The sequence below is a fragment of the Hipposideros armiger genome, unplaced genomic scaffold, assembly GCF_001890085.2.
Source record: "Hipposideros armiger isolate ML-2016 unplaced genomic scaffold, ASM189008v1 scaffold_660, whole genome shotgun sequence".
Taxonomy (NCBI): Eukaryota; Metazoa; Chordata; class Mammalia; order Chiroptera; family Hipposideridae; genus Hipposideros; species Hipposideros armiger.
In genome coordinates this window covers 638,836-651,494 of record NW_017732010.1, presented here as the reverse complement: position 1 = coordinate 651,494, position 12,659 = coordinate 638,836, and positions in this window count along the sequence as shown.

Sequence of the window (12,659 nt, the reverse complement as noted above, 5' to 3'; positions counted from 1 at the left end):
TTCATTCAGTTTTTAGATTCCACATATAAGTGAAATCATATAGTATTTGTCTTTCTTCGACTGACTTATTTCACTTAGCATACTAGTCTCTAGGTCCATCCATATCATCCCAAATGTTACGATTTCATTCTTCTTTATAGCAGAGTAATGCTCCATTATATAAATGTACCACAGTTTCTTAATCCAGTCGTCTACCGATGGGCATTTCGGTTGTTTCCAAGTCTTGGCTGATCCTTATTTAAATTTCGAGGTTGTGTTCATCATCTTCTCCTTACCCTAGTCCATTCCCTGGGGAAATAAAACCAAATTTGGCAGAAGGAGAAGAGCGGGAAAGCCTTGGTGATACTTCTGCCACAATCAATCATGAGATGTAGGCCATCCCAGGGAGGGTGTGCTTGGCCTAAGTAGTGCTTTGTATCTGAGACCACTCTGAAGAAGCAGACAGCTAGCTGTGGGCTTCTGCTTATCACATGCCCAGCACCGATAGCCACAATTTCTTCCATGAAGGCTGAACTGGGCAACACCTCTCCTGTTTCTTATAATTATAGGTGGAGACAGTTATTGAGTTAAAGAAACATTGAGGAGGTAATTGGTAAGGGAAAGGAGGAAGAAGAAGTGTAAAACAATTCTTTTTGTGGTCGATATTACTTAGATGAAGAAACCAGTATCTGCTTGTTTTTTCTGGGCATTAGGGAAACTGGCCTTCCCAGCCCCACTATATTCAGGTGGAGATGTGTGACTAGCTCAGATGAATGAAATGTGAGAAAAAGTGAGGGCTGTCGCTTGCAGCAGATGCAGTTGAGTGTGGTGGGGTCTCGATGAGTCAGCAGGGAGGAGCAGTGGAGCTCACCAGGCCAATCAGATTCAGATTTGGCAGTAAGCGTAGGGGGTGGGCTCAACACAGGAAAGATGGTGCCTGCCTGCTGGCTGCATGGGAGGAGTAGCCAAACAGGGAAATTGCCGATTCTTCTCCAGGCTGCCTTCCAAGGCCACGCACCTCATTCTGCCCCCCACCTGTATGCCTCGGATGCTCTCCAAGTCACCGTCCCTCCGCTGGAGCCCAGGGTGAGTGCCTGTGAGCGAATCTTTAAGAGGCCCTTTAAGAGGATGTCTGGGTTTCCCACAGCCTTCCATCCCACCCAGATTGTTGGAATCCCCACTGTTTTTCACAGCCAGATGTGGGGGCTCCTTTCCCAACACCAGTACTCCCGAATGGGAAGCCTGGTGTGAGGCTGGGGCCCCTTGCTCCTCTATGGGGAAACTCCGTGGCCGAGATATCCCTCCATTTTCATCAGCCACAGAGGTTTGGGGCCTGCCCATTTCGCGGTTCTAACCCTCCTACCAGTCTCAACACAGCTTCTTTATATCCTTAATTATAAAACTCCTGTTCAGCTAGACTTCAGATAGTTCTCCAGGTTGATTATTCTATAATTTAGTTGTAATTTTGATCTGTTCATGGGATGAGGCAAACACAGTGTGTATCTCTATGCTGCAATATTGGATCGTTCCTTCTCCAGAATATTGTTCTTAACAGTGGCATGTAGTTAATTTATATTTATAGAGTCAGTTTTATACTGAGCAAATACCATTACTAATGGTATTTATTTCTACATAAATAATGTGTGTTGCTTGTACATATGTTATATTATTATATAGTAATACATATTTTATTCAAAGAAACCATTATAATAAAATATTCAGAGGTATGTGTTTGGAGGAACATTTCTGAAAGCAATTAGAAGATTAAAAACTGATAGAACTGCTTTTTTCTAAGTGATGACTGCTGTGAAACCAAGTTGTGCTTTAGTTCAGTGTGTTCTTTGAAGAGGGTGACAATTTTTTTAAAGTTAAAATGTCATTATTATGGGGAAAGCGACTGATCTCTCTTGGGTGGTGTAAGCATCTTTCAAGCTTGAATAGGAAACATTGATTCATATAAAAGACAATTTGGCATTTCACAAAGGTTTAAATCACTAGAGAGGCTCTAGTGTTTGAAAGTTGGATTTCAGTTTGTAAATAAATTGTACTGTTTTGTAGCCATTTGTTTCATAATTGAAACATATTTCCAAGATGTACACTTATTCAAATACTTGAAATCCTGAGAGTAAGTACTGGAAGATGTAACACTAAAGATAAATTGTGTTTAGACACAACTTTAATATAGTAGTTATATACTAGTTTATTTTTATAGTACAAGGTGCTAAGAAAATAGAATATTTTAGGGAGTTGCTTTTATTTGAAAATTGTCAATAATAGAATAGAGATATGATTCAGTGATATTTCAATAATATCTGGATTAGATAATCAAGGTATACAGACAAAAATTCTTCTTTTCCAAAAAATACCACCATATGAGTTATAACTTTATGAGAAACATGTTCAAGCTAAAAATAATAAAATAGGTTTTTTTTACACTTTCTAAACCTGCTAAAATATAAGTTAATTTTCCAAAGTTTCACATACCTGTTACTAATTATTTAAAATAAAAATAATAATTTGCTTATTAGTTTTTCTCATTATTATGGATAATGATTTGAAAATACTAAACATTTGTTATTGCTTGTCTTTTTGATAATAGCATTCTAACAAGTGTGAAGTGATCTCTCATTGTGGTTTTGATTTTCATTTCCCTGATGATTTGTGATGTTGAGCATCTTTTCATGTCTATTTAGACTCTCTGCTCATTTTCTAATTATTTGGGGGTTTTCTTCTTTGAGTTGTGTGATTTCTTTATATGTTTTGGATACTAACCCTATTCAGATACATGATTTACAAATATTTTCTCAAATTTCATAGGTTCCCTTTTCATTTTGTTATGCAGAAACTTTTAGTTTGATGTAGTCCCACTTATTTGTTTTTTTGCTTTTGTTGCCTTTGCTTTTGGGGTCAAATCCAAAAATATCATCACCAAGACCAATGTCAAGGAGATTGCCACATGTTTTCTTCTAGGAGTTATATGGTTTCAGGTTTCAGACATTTAAGTCTTTAACTTATTTTGAGTTGATTTTTGTGTATGGTATGATAGTCCAGGTTCATTCTTTTGCCTGGGGCTGTTCAGTTTTTTCAACACTATTGATTGACGGAACTCTTATTTTCCTATGATATATCCCTGGCTCCTTTGTTTGAAATTAATTGACAACATATGTATGGGTTTATTTCTGGGCTCCCTATTCGCTTTCACTGATGTATGTGTCTGTTTTTATGCCAGTACCATACTATTTGGTTACTATAGCTTTGTAATATAGTTTAAAATGCGTAAGTGTGATGTCTCCAGCTTTGCTCTTCTTTCTGAAAGTTGCTTTGGCTTTTCATAGTCTTCTGAAAGTCTACACAAGATTTGAGATTGTTCTATTTCTGTGAAAAATGCCATTGGAATTTTGATAGGGATTACATTGAATCTGTAGAATGCTTTGGGTAGTATGGACATTTTAACAATATTCTTCCAACCCATGAGCACAAAACATGCTCTCATTTATTAGTGACTTCAATTTCTCTTGTATTTTTTTTTTCCAGTATATAGGTCTTTCACCTCCTTAGCTAAACTTATTCCTGGGTATTTTATTCTTTTTTATGCAATTGCAAATGGGATTGTTTCCTTTTCTTTTCTTTTTTTTTTCCTTTAAAAAAAAAGATTTTATTGGGGAATTAGGGAAGAGAACAGTGTTGGGGATTTGGGGAAGGGAACATTGTATTTTTCCAGGACCCATCAGCTCCAAGTCAAGTTGGTGTCTTTCAACCTTAATTGTGGAAGGCGCAGCTCAGCTCCAAGTCCACTTGCCATTTTCAATCTTGTTGTAGGGGGTGCAGCCCACCATCACATGCAGGAGTGGAACTGGAAACCTTGTTGTTAAGAGCACATGTTCTCACCAGCTGAACCACCCAGCTGCCCATTGGCAGCTCAGCGGCAGCTCAGCTCAGATGCAGTTCACTGGCCCATGTGGGAATCCAACTGGCAATCCTGTTGCTCAGAGCTTGTGCTCTAATCAACTGCATTACCCGCCCGGCCCTAGGATTATTTTTTAAATTTCTCTGGTAGTTCATTATTAGTTTATAGAAACACAACTATTTTTTGTGTGTTGGTTTTTGTATCCTGTAATTTTACTGAATTTATTTGTTCTAACAGTTTGNCAGTTTGTGTGGAATATTTAGGAATATATATATATATATATATATATATATATATATAATCTCATCATTATCATCTCATCTGCAAATGATGGCAGCTTTACTCCTTCCTTTCCAATTTGGATGTCTTTTATTTTTCTTGCCTAATTGCTCTGGCTAGGACTTTCAATACCAGGTTGAATAAAAGTAGTGAGAGTGGACATATTTGTATTGCTCCTGATAACTAGAGGAAGAGCTTTCAACTTTGCACCATTGAGTATGATTTTAGCTGTGGGCTTGACATATGGGGCCTTTATTATGTTGAGGTGCTTGCCACTATACCTACTTTGTCGAGAGTTTTGATCATGAATGGATGTTGTATCTTGTCAAATGTTTTTTCTGTATCTTTTCTGCATTTCTTTCTTCATTTTGTTAATGTGATGTATTATGTTAATTGTTTGCATTGTTAAATCATCCTTGCATCCCTTGAATGAACCCAACTTGATCATAGTATATGATTCTCTTAATATATTGTTGTGTTTGATTTGCTAGTATTTTTTTTTCTTGAGGATTTTTATATCTATGTTCATCAGAGATAATTGGTCTGTAATTTTTTGTGTGTGCTGTTCTTGGTATCAGGGTAATGTTGACCTCCTAAAATCAGTTAGGAAGTATACTCTCCTATCATTAAAATGATAGGTATTAAATCTTTGAATATTTGGTAGAATTCACCAGTGAAGCTGCCTGGTCCTAGAATTTTATTTTGGGGGAGGTTTTTGATTACTGTTTCACTTACCTTCCTAATGGGTCAGTCTATTCAAGTTTTCTTATTCTTCATGACTCAGTTTAGGAAGGTTATATGATTTTAAGAATTTGTACATTTCTTCTAGGTTGTCCCATTTTGTGATATATAGCCTTTCATAACATCCTTTTATAATTATTTGTATTTCTGTGGTATTCATTGTAACTTCTCTTACATTTCCTTTTTATTTTCAATTACAGTTGACATTCAATATTATATTAGTTTCAGATGTACAGCATGGAGGTTACACATTTATATAACTTACAAAGTGATCACCCTGATAAGTCTAATACCCACCTGACACCATGCATAGTTGTACAATGTTATTGACTATATTCCCTATGATATACTTTACATCCCCATAACTACTTTGTAACTACAAGTTGTGCTTCTTAATCCCTTCCCTTTTTCATCCATACCCCAACCTCCCTCCCATCTGGCAAACATCAGTTTGTTCTCTGTACCTACGGGTTTGTTTCTGTTTTGTTTGTTCATTTGTTTTTTAGATTCCACATATAAGTGAAATTATATGGTATTTATCTTTGACTTATTACCCTTAGCTTAACACCCTCTAGGTCTATCATAAATGAGAAGATTTAATTCTTTTTTATGGCCAAGGAATATTCCTTTGTATATATGTACCACATCTTTTTAATCCAATCATCTATTGAGGGGCGCTTAGGTTGCTTCTGTATCTTGGCTATTGTATATGAAATGTCCTTCTTTGCCTCTTATTATAGCCTTTAAAAAAAAGTCTATATTGCCTGATACAAGTTTTGCTACCCCAGCTGTGTTTTCATTTTCATGAAATATTTTTCATTCCTTTACTTTTAGTCTGTGTTTGCCTTTCTATTTGAAGTGGGTCTCTTATAGGCAGTATATGTATGCATCTTGTTTTCTTATCCGTTCAGGCACCCTATGTCTTTTGGCGGGAGCATTTATTCCATTTATATTTAAAGTAATTGTTGGTAGATATATAGTTATTGTCATTTTATTATTCATATTTTTTTTGTTTTTTTTTCCTCCCTCTTCTTAAAGAAGTCCCTTTCACATTTCTTGTAATACCAGTTTTGTAGTAATGAACTCCTTTAGCTTTTCCTTGTCTGGGGAGCTCTTTATCTCTCCTTTGATTCTAAGTAATAGCCTTGCTTGGTAGAGTAATCTTCGTTGTATGTAGGTCCTTGCTTTTCATTGCTAAATATTTTGTGCCTCTCCCTTCTGGCCTGCAAAGTTTCTGTTGAGAAACTTAGCTGATAGTCTTATGAGAGCTACCTTGTAGGTAATTAACTGCTTTTCTCTTGCTGCTTATAAGATTCTCTCTTTTTCTTTGAACTTTCTCTCTTTTAATTATGATGTATTATGGTGGGTCTCTCTGGATTCATGTTCTTTGGGACTCTGCTTCCTGGACTTGTATGTCTATTTCCTTTGCCAGGTTAGAGAAGTTTTCAGTCATTATGTCTTCAAATAGATTTTCAATCCTGTGTTCTCTTTCTTCTCCTTTTGGTACCCGTATGATGCAAATGTTGCTATGCTTGATGCTGTCCCAGAGGTCCCTTAAGCTATCCTTGTTTAAAATTTTTTTTTTAATTTTTGCTTTTTGCTACTCCAATTGGGTGTTTTCTGCTACCTTTTTTTCTTTTTGCTGCTCCAGTTGGGTGTTTTCTGTTACCTTGTTTTCCAAATCACTGATTTGATCCTCTGCTTCATCTAGTCTGCTGTTGATTCCTTCTAGTGTATTCTTTATTTTAGTTATTGTAGTCTTCATTTCTGTCTTTTTTTATGGTTTCTCTTTGTTGAAGTTCTCACTGAGTTCATCTATTCAGGTATTTTTGCATTGAGATAATTAGGTGTTCTGTTAGCTTCTTGTACTTGAATGTCCAGTTCCTTCCCTAGGTTTGGGAAGTTTTCGTTGATTATTTCCTTGAATAAACTCTCTGTTCCCTTCTCCCTCTCTTCTCCTTGGGTGGTAGCCATTATATATTTTTTGTCCTTTGTAATGGAGTCAAATTATACTCATAAGAGTTCTTTCATTTAAAAAAAAATCTTAGTTCCCTCTTCTCTTCCACCTGAATCATTTCTAGATTTCTATCTGTGAGCTAATTATCTCTTCCATCTGATCTGTTCTATTTCCAATACTTTCTAATGCAGTCTTCATCTCATTTTTTGAATTCTTCAGCTCCAGAATTTCTGTTCAGTTCTTTTTGATAGTTCAATTTATTTGGTAAAGTACTCTTTCTGTCATTAATTTTATTCCTGAGCTCATTGAACTGCCTTTCTGAGTTTTCTTGTATCCCCCTTGTGTTTCTTCATGATTGTTATTTAGAATTCTCTATCATTTAGATCACAGTCTTCCCATGACTTTGAGATTGGTTTCTAGAGAATTGTCATTTTCCATGTTACCATGTTACCTTGGTTGTTCATGGTGTTTGATGCGTTGTACCCTGCTGGCACATTTTAAGTAGTGAGCAGCTTTCTTTTAGGTAACATTTTGATTTTAACAATTCAGCGGATTGATAGAGGTATTTCTTTTGTTTTCCAGTAGATGGTGCTATAGCCCAAGCTTTTGTTTTCTCTTACTCGCGCCACTTGCACCTGTAGGGTTGTGGTGGAGGAAGACAGTGCTGTGATGGTGGAAGTCACCACCTAGGTGATCAGGGTGATAGCTGCCACCACTATGCCTGAGTCACCTGGGTCTTGGGGTACCACGGCCGTGGTGCAGGGTCGTGGCCTGTGGAAGGGAGCCAGGTTCATGGGCCTACTGCCCTGCTACCTGATTCGCTTTGTGAGAGTCTGTAGATGCATCTCTGCTGCTGCTACTGGACTCCACCACAGTTGGGGAATGAATTTAGATTCTTGGGCACTGCTGCTGCTGCTGCCCCTCTTACCTTCTGCCAGCCGTGATGCGGGGGCTGTCCCCTGGCTCCTCCATCACTACTGCATGTGCTGGGTCTGCAGGCAGCTGGGGAGCTGCATCTGCAGGTATTGTCCTTGTCCTTTGCCCCAGCCTGCCTCCCCTACACATTCCAATATGTCCACCCTAAGATGTACCAATATGTGGATCTTTCAGGCATCCTAGTATGTTGAGCAGAGGAACCTTTGTTGGATTCTAGATGTCCAACTAATTGTAGATTTACAGGGAGACACAAAGGGGTTGTCTTTGCCATGATGCTGATATCACTCCCAAATATATATATTTTGAAACCTTTACTTTGGGCTTTTTAGAAAGTTTAGTTTCAAGAAGTAAATGAATAACTACAGAAACAATTTAAATTTGATACAACTGCTCAGAAAACCAGTTAGCTACTCATCATACTACTGAATCTGTGTTACAAGGGACAGAGAGGGTCCTCATCCTCAAGGAGGTTAACATTTACTAGGGAAGAGAGTTAAGTAGGCAACCTATAATTTCTGATACTGATAATGAATCAAAAAAATAAGGGCAGGATAATATGATAGAAAGCACCTAGGAATCAGAGGTCAGACGCCATCTTAGATGGGGTGAGAGTTCTCAGAAGTTCGACAGCAACCTGACTAACAATGACGAGGGACAGGAACATTCCAAAGAGGAAAGGACAAATGTAAGAATCCAGGCTAAAAATGTCTTGGGAGTTGGAAGGAATTAAAAGACAAAAACAAAAAACCTCCTAGAATATACTGTTCTAGTGTATTCTAGGGTAACAGTAAGTAGCAGAAACACATTTACATTAGAGAGATACTAGGCATTAGGTTTTTAAATCTAGTTCATCATCAAAATCACCTATATCTTCTGATATACATTTTTTGTGGGCCCACTCACTCAGAATTTCTTGAAATAGGACCCAAGAACATTAAACAAAACAAGACAAAACTCCTTAGGCGGCATAGCTCCCACATTTGAAGAGGACCGACAAAACACTACAGGCTGAGGAAATGGAATATGATGTGTTAGTCTTAAAATAAAAAGCCAAAGTGAGAGGCAACAAGTATTTATTTGAGATCAAAGAATAGCTATTTGGAAAATACTGATTCAGGCAGAACCCCAAATAAAGTGCCAATTATGGGGTAAAGGCAAGGGGTATTTATGAGAAAAAGAAGGAAAATGATTACGAATAGAAGGAAGGAAGTTCTATAGGTGCTATTTAGCCAAGGAAGGAATTTCTATTAGGTGCAAATAAGCTAACTTATTCTTTAGCTATATGTACTGGTGCTAATTCCAAAGACTGGCCTTAAATATCAGTCCAGTGGTCAGGTCTGCTTTCCTGGTAGCTTTACAAACAGTTGTTTGTATGACGGTGCTGCTCTGGCCAAGTCCAAAGGTTATTTTGCCCAGTTCAAACATCCAATGGTTCAAGGAGTAAGACTTGCAATGCAGCTCCTCTGGAAAGGCTCCCCTAACTCTTATTTTAAAACGGGTCCACATAGGCCAACTTTTCACAGTTAATAAGCATGAAGTTGTCTAAACATAAATCTATAAATATAAGTTAGTGCCCCTCCCTTGTTTAGAACAGTTTTTTACTGTTACGGAGTCCAGAAAATATTCTCTGTCATTAACCGAACATCACTTTAACATGGATAGCATAATCTCTGGATTAAAAGATCAAGAGAGAAAGAGTTTAAATTACTGAGTGCAAGAAAGAATAAAATAGACTGGAACTTAAGGAAATTTGATTCCTGTCAGATTTCAGCTCCCAATTGGCTACTTGTGACCTAGGGGGAGCCACTGATACTCTCTAACCCACTTTTCCTCGAAGTAAGAGGATCTCTGAAGTTTCTTTCAATGCTTAAACTCTAGGCCTCTCTGCTAAAAGAATAATTCTTATTTCCACCTCATCGGGTGGCATCGCTGTGCCATCCCCCAATGCTTTTCCCTCCACATGCACTAGGACAGGGTAGTAATCTGATCATGGAAAGAGATGTTTGTTTCCCCTTGGTGTAGACACCCCGCTTTACCAGTGATCCTCTTGTTCCCCAACCCAAGCTTCTGGAAGGAGTACCAGTAAAGTGCTCCCTTTATCACCACTGCAGGTGGGAAAGGGGAGGGGATAGCTTCCTTCATAAACATCCTCTCCCCAGGTAGAGCACTTCTCTGCTTCCCAATCGTCCTCTTACATTAATGAGATGGAGGGGGCTAGGCAGGGGGTTCGCACCAAATCAGCTGAAAGGCAGACCCTTGAAAGATGGTTGGCCTAAAAACAGAGTTCTCTTGACACAAAAGACTTGCCTTTGCTCTTTTTCTATGGACTTGAGTCTTCCAGCTAACAGGAAATCCCCTCTTCAAATTTCAGTCAGTTCTCTTACAAATTGTCGAATACATTTAAAATATCAAGAAAAAATGTTTCCTAGAAACTTTTCTTTCTGAAATTAGATACATAGTTAAATACTTTGAAATTGTATAGCTTATACCTTAGATTAATAAAAATTTAGAAAAAAAACTGGGGAAATGTTGAAAAGAACCTAATTTCCTTTGATTCATGAATCACTGGATAATAGGCCCATAAAAACGCTCTTATGCATGCCTTTTCAATAATTTTTGCTAGGTCATTCTAGAGAGCTGAGCAGTTACCGAGTTATATGGCACTTAATATAAAGTATGGGAGGCAAACTGCTCCTCTAAATCCCCTAAATGATTTTAGTGATTCTCTTCTTTCTCCAGTGCCTAATGGTCCTGATAAAAAAAAAAAAAAAGCTCAACAATAGTGTTGTAAGAACTCTGGTATCTGGAGGCTACACTTTGATAATAAACTATCAGTGATATCAGTGTTAGTTTGTAGTGATGATAATCAGCTCTTAATTGGAGATAATCTCATTGGTTAACAAAGGTAACCACAAAAGTGACTCCTTGCAATATAATTAACCTCATCAAATGTAGCATCATAGAACAATAACTAGTATTTGCCTAGCCTGTGCCTTTTTCCCTCTCTACCACCTTAAGTCTCACATCTGCCATGTAAAGGAGGTATTACTATGACCCTTGTCAGACCCACATCACATGAGGAAGCAAAAGTTTGCTAGAAATGTGAAGCGCCATGACTTGAGCCTGGGTCCCCTGACTTTTGCACCTGTTTGTCAAATATTTATTGAAAATCTATGTTGTGTGTGACAACATGGATGACCTAGAGAATGTTAGACTAAGTGAAATAAGTCAGACTGAGAGAGACAAACACCATATGATTTTACTTACATGTGGAATCTGAAGAACAAAATAAAGGAACAAACAAAACAGAAACAGACTCATTGTGACAGAGGACACACTGATAGTTGCCAGATGGAAGGGGGCTAGGGAGCTGGGTGAGAAAGGTGGTAGTTACAAAATAGTCACAGGGATGTAAAGTACGGCATAGAGAATATAGCCAATAATGTTGCAACAAATATGTATAGGGCCAGGTGGGTACTAGACTAATTGGGGGGATCACTGAATAAATGATAACAAGACCTGAGCTTGGTTTCTGGATGGGTCAGCTGAGTATGTGAGTGTAAACTGAAAATGGGCTACCCTGTAGCCCCACTAGGAGTGGCCTTAAAAGACGGTGGTGAGCTTAAGGCAGTGTCTTCACCCACATGTTCATTCACACCTAACCTGCTTGTCTGCAATTTTTCTTCTTCTAGGCCAGCCTGCCAGGTCACTCACCACTGCCCTTAAGTCTGTACTGTTAGTCTCAGATCATTTCTTTCTCCTCATAAATAGGTCTTTACTTTTAGAAATCAGGCACCTTTTGTGAAATTCACTTTGTGTAATAAGTAAAAAACCAAATAATTGTTTAACTCCCATTCCACACATTGAGTCACCTAATTCATATCCTCAACTTTTTCTGAGCAAACCTTGTTCAGAAATTGTTACTTTAGTTAGCTGGTATCTACTCTCTTTTTGTAATCATGGGTGGACTATTTTGTATTAGTACACTGCTGCAATAATAAAACTCAAGTTAACTGCAGAATGATGATTAATAAATTTGACTAGTATAGGAATAGGGTCTATATTATAGCTTTCTTTTAATTAAAAATACATTTTACAGCATTGTTTTTCTCTACCAGCATCCCAATTTATTATTGTTGTTTTATAGCTCTTTCATGTTTTTGCTTTCTTTTTTTAAAGATTTTATTGGGGAATTGGGGGATTGGGGAAGGAGAACAGCCAAGTTGTTGTCTTTCAATCTCAGTTGTGGAGGGCGCAGCTAGCTCAGTTCCAAGTCCAGTTGCCATCCGGCCGCCCTTTGGCAGCTCGCCTTAAGGTGCGGTGTTCAATCTTAGTTGTGGGTGGGCATAGCCCACCACCCCATGCGGAGTCAAACTGGCAACCTTGTTGTTAGGAGCATGTGCTGTCACCAGCCTAGCCATCCTGTCACCTGTTGGCAGCTCAGTGGCAGCTCAGCTTGGGCGCAGCTCACTGGCCCATGTGGGAATTGAACCAGCAACCCTGTTGCTCAGAGCTCGCGCTCTTAACCAACTGAGCCACTCAGGCGGCCCCCATGTCTTGCTTTCTAAAGTATTTTCTATCCTTCTTTTTTGAAGAATTCTTTTAAAAAGGAGAGCACAATATCTATGAGAAGATAAATAATATTTCCTTAATTGGGAAATTTTCACCTTACCAAAAAAAAAATATGCTGATAAAATCCTGGCAGATTGCTGACAGATATATCTGGCCCTCCATTTATTTATATGTCAGAAATAAGCCAAACTTTCCATTTATTTTTAAAATGCAGCTCATGTTCTAATTAACTCTCAGTTACTCTTTCTGAACTGCATTTAAGTAATTACTTTCTATTTGTGATTAACC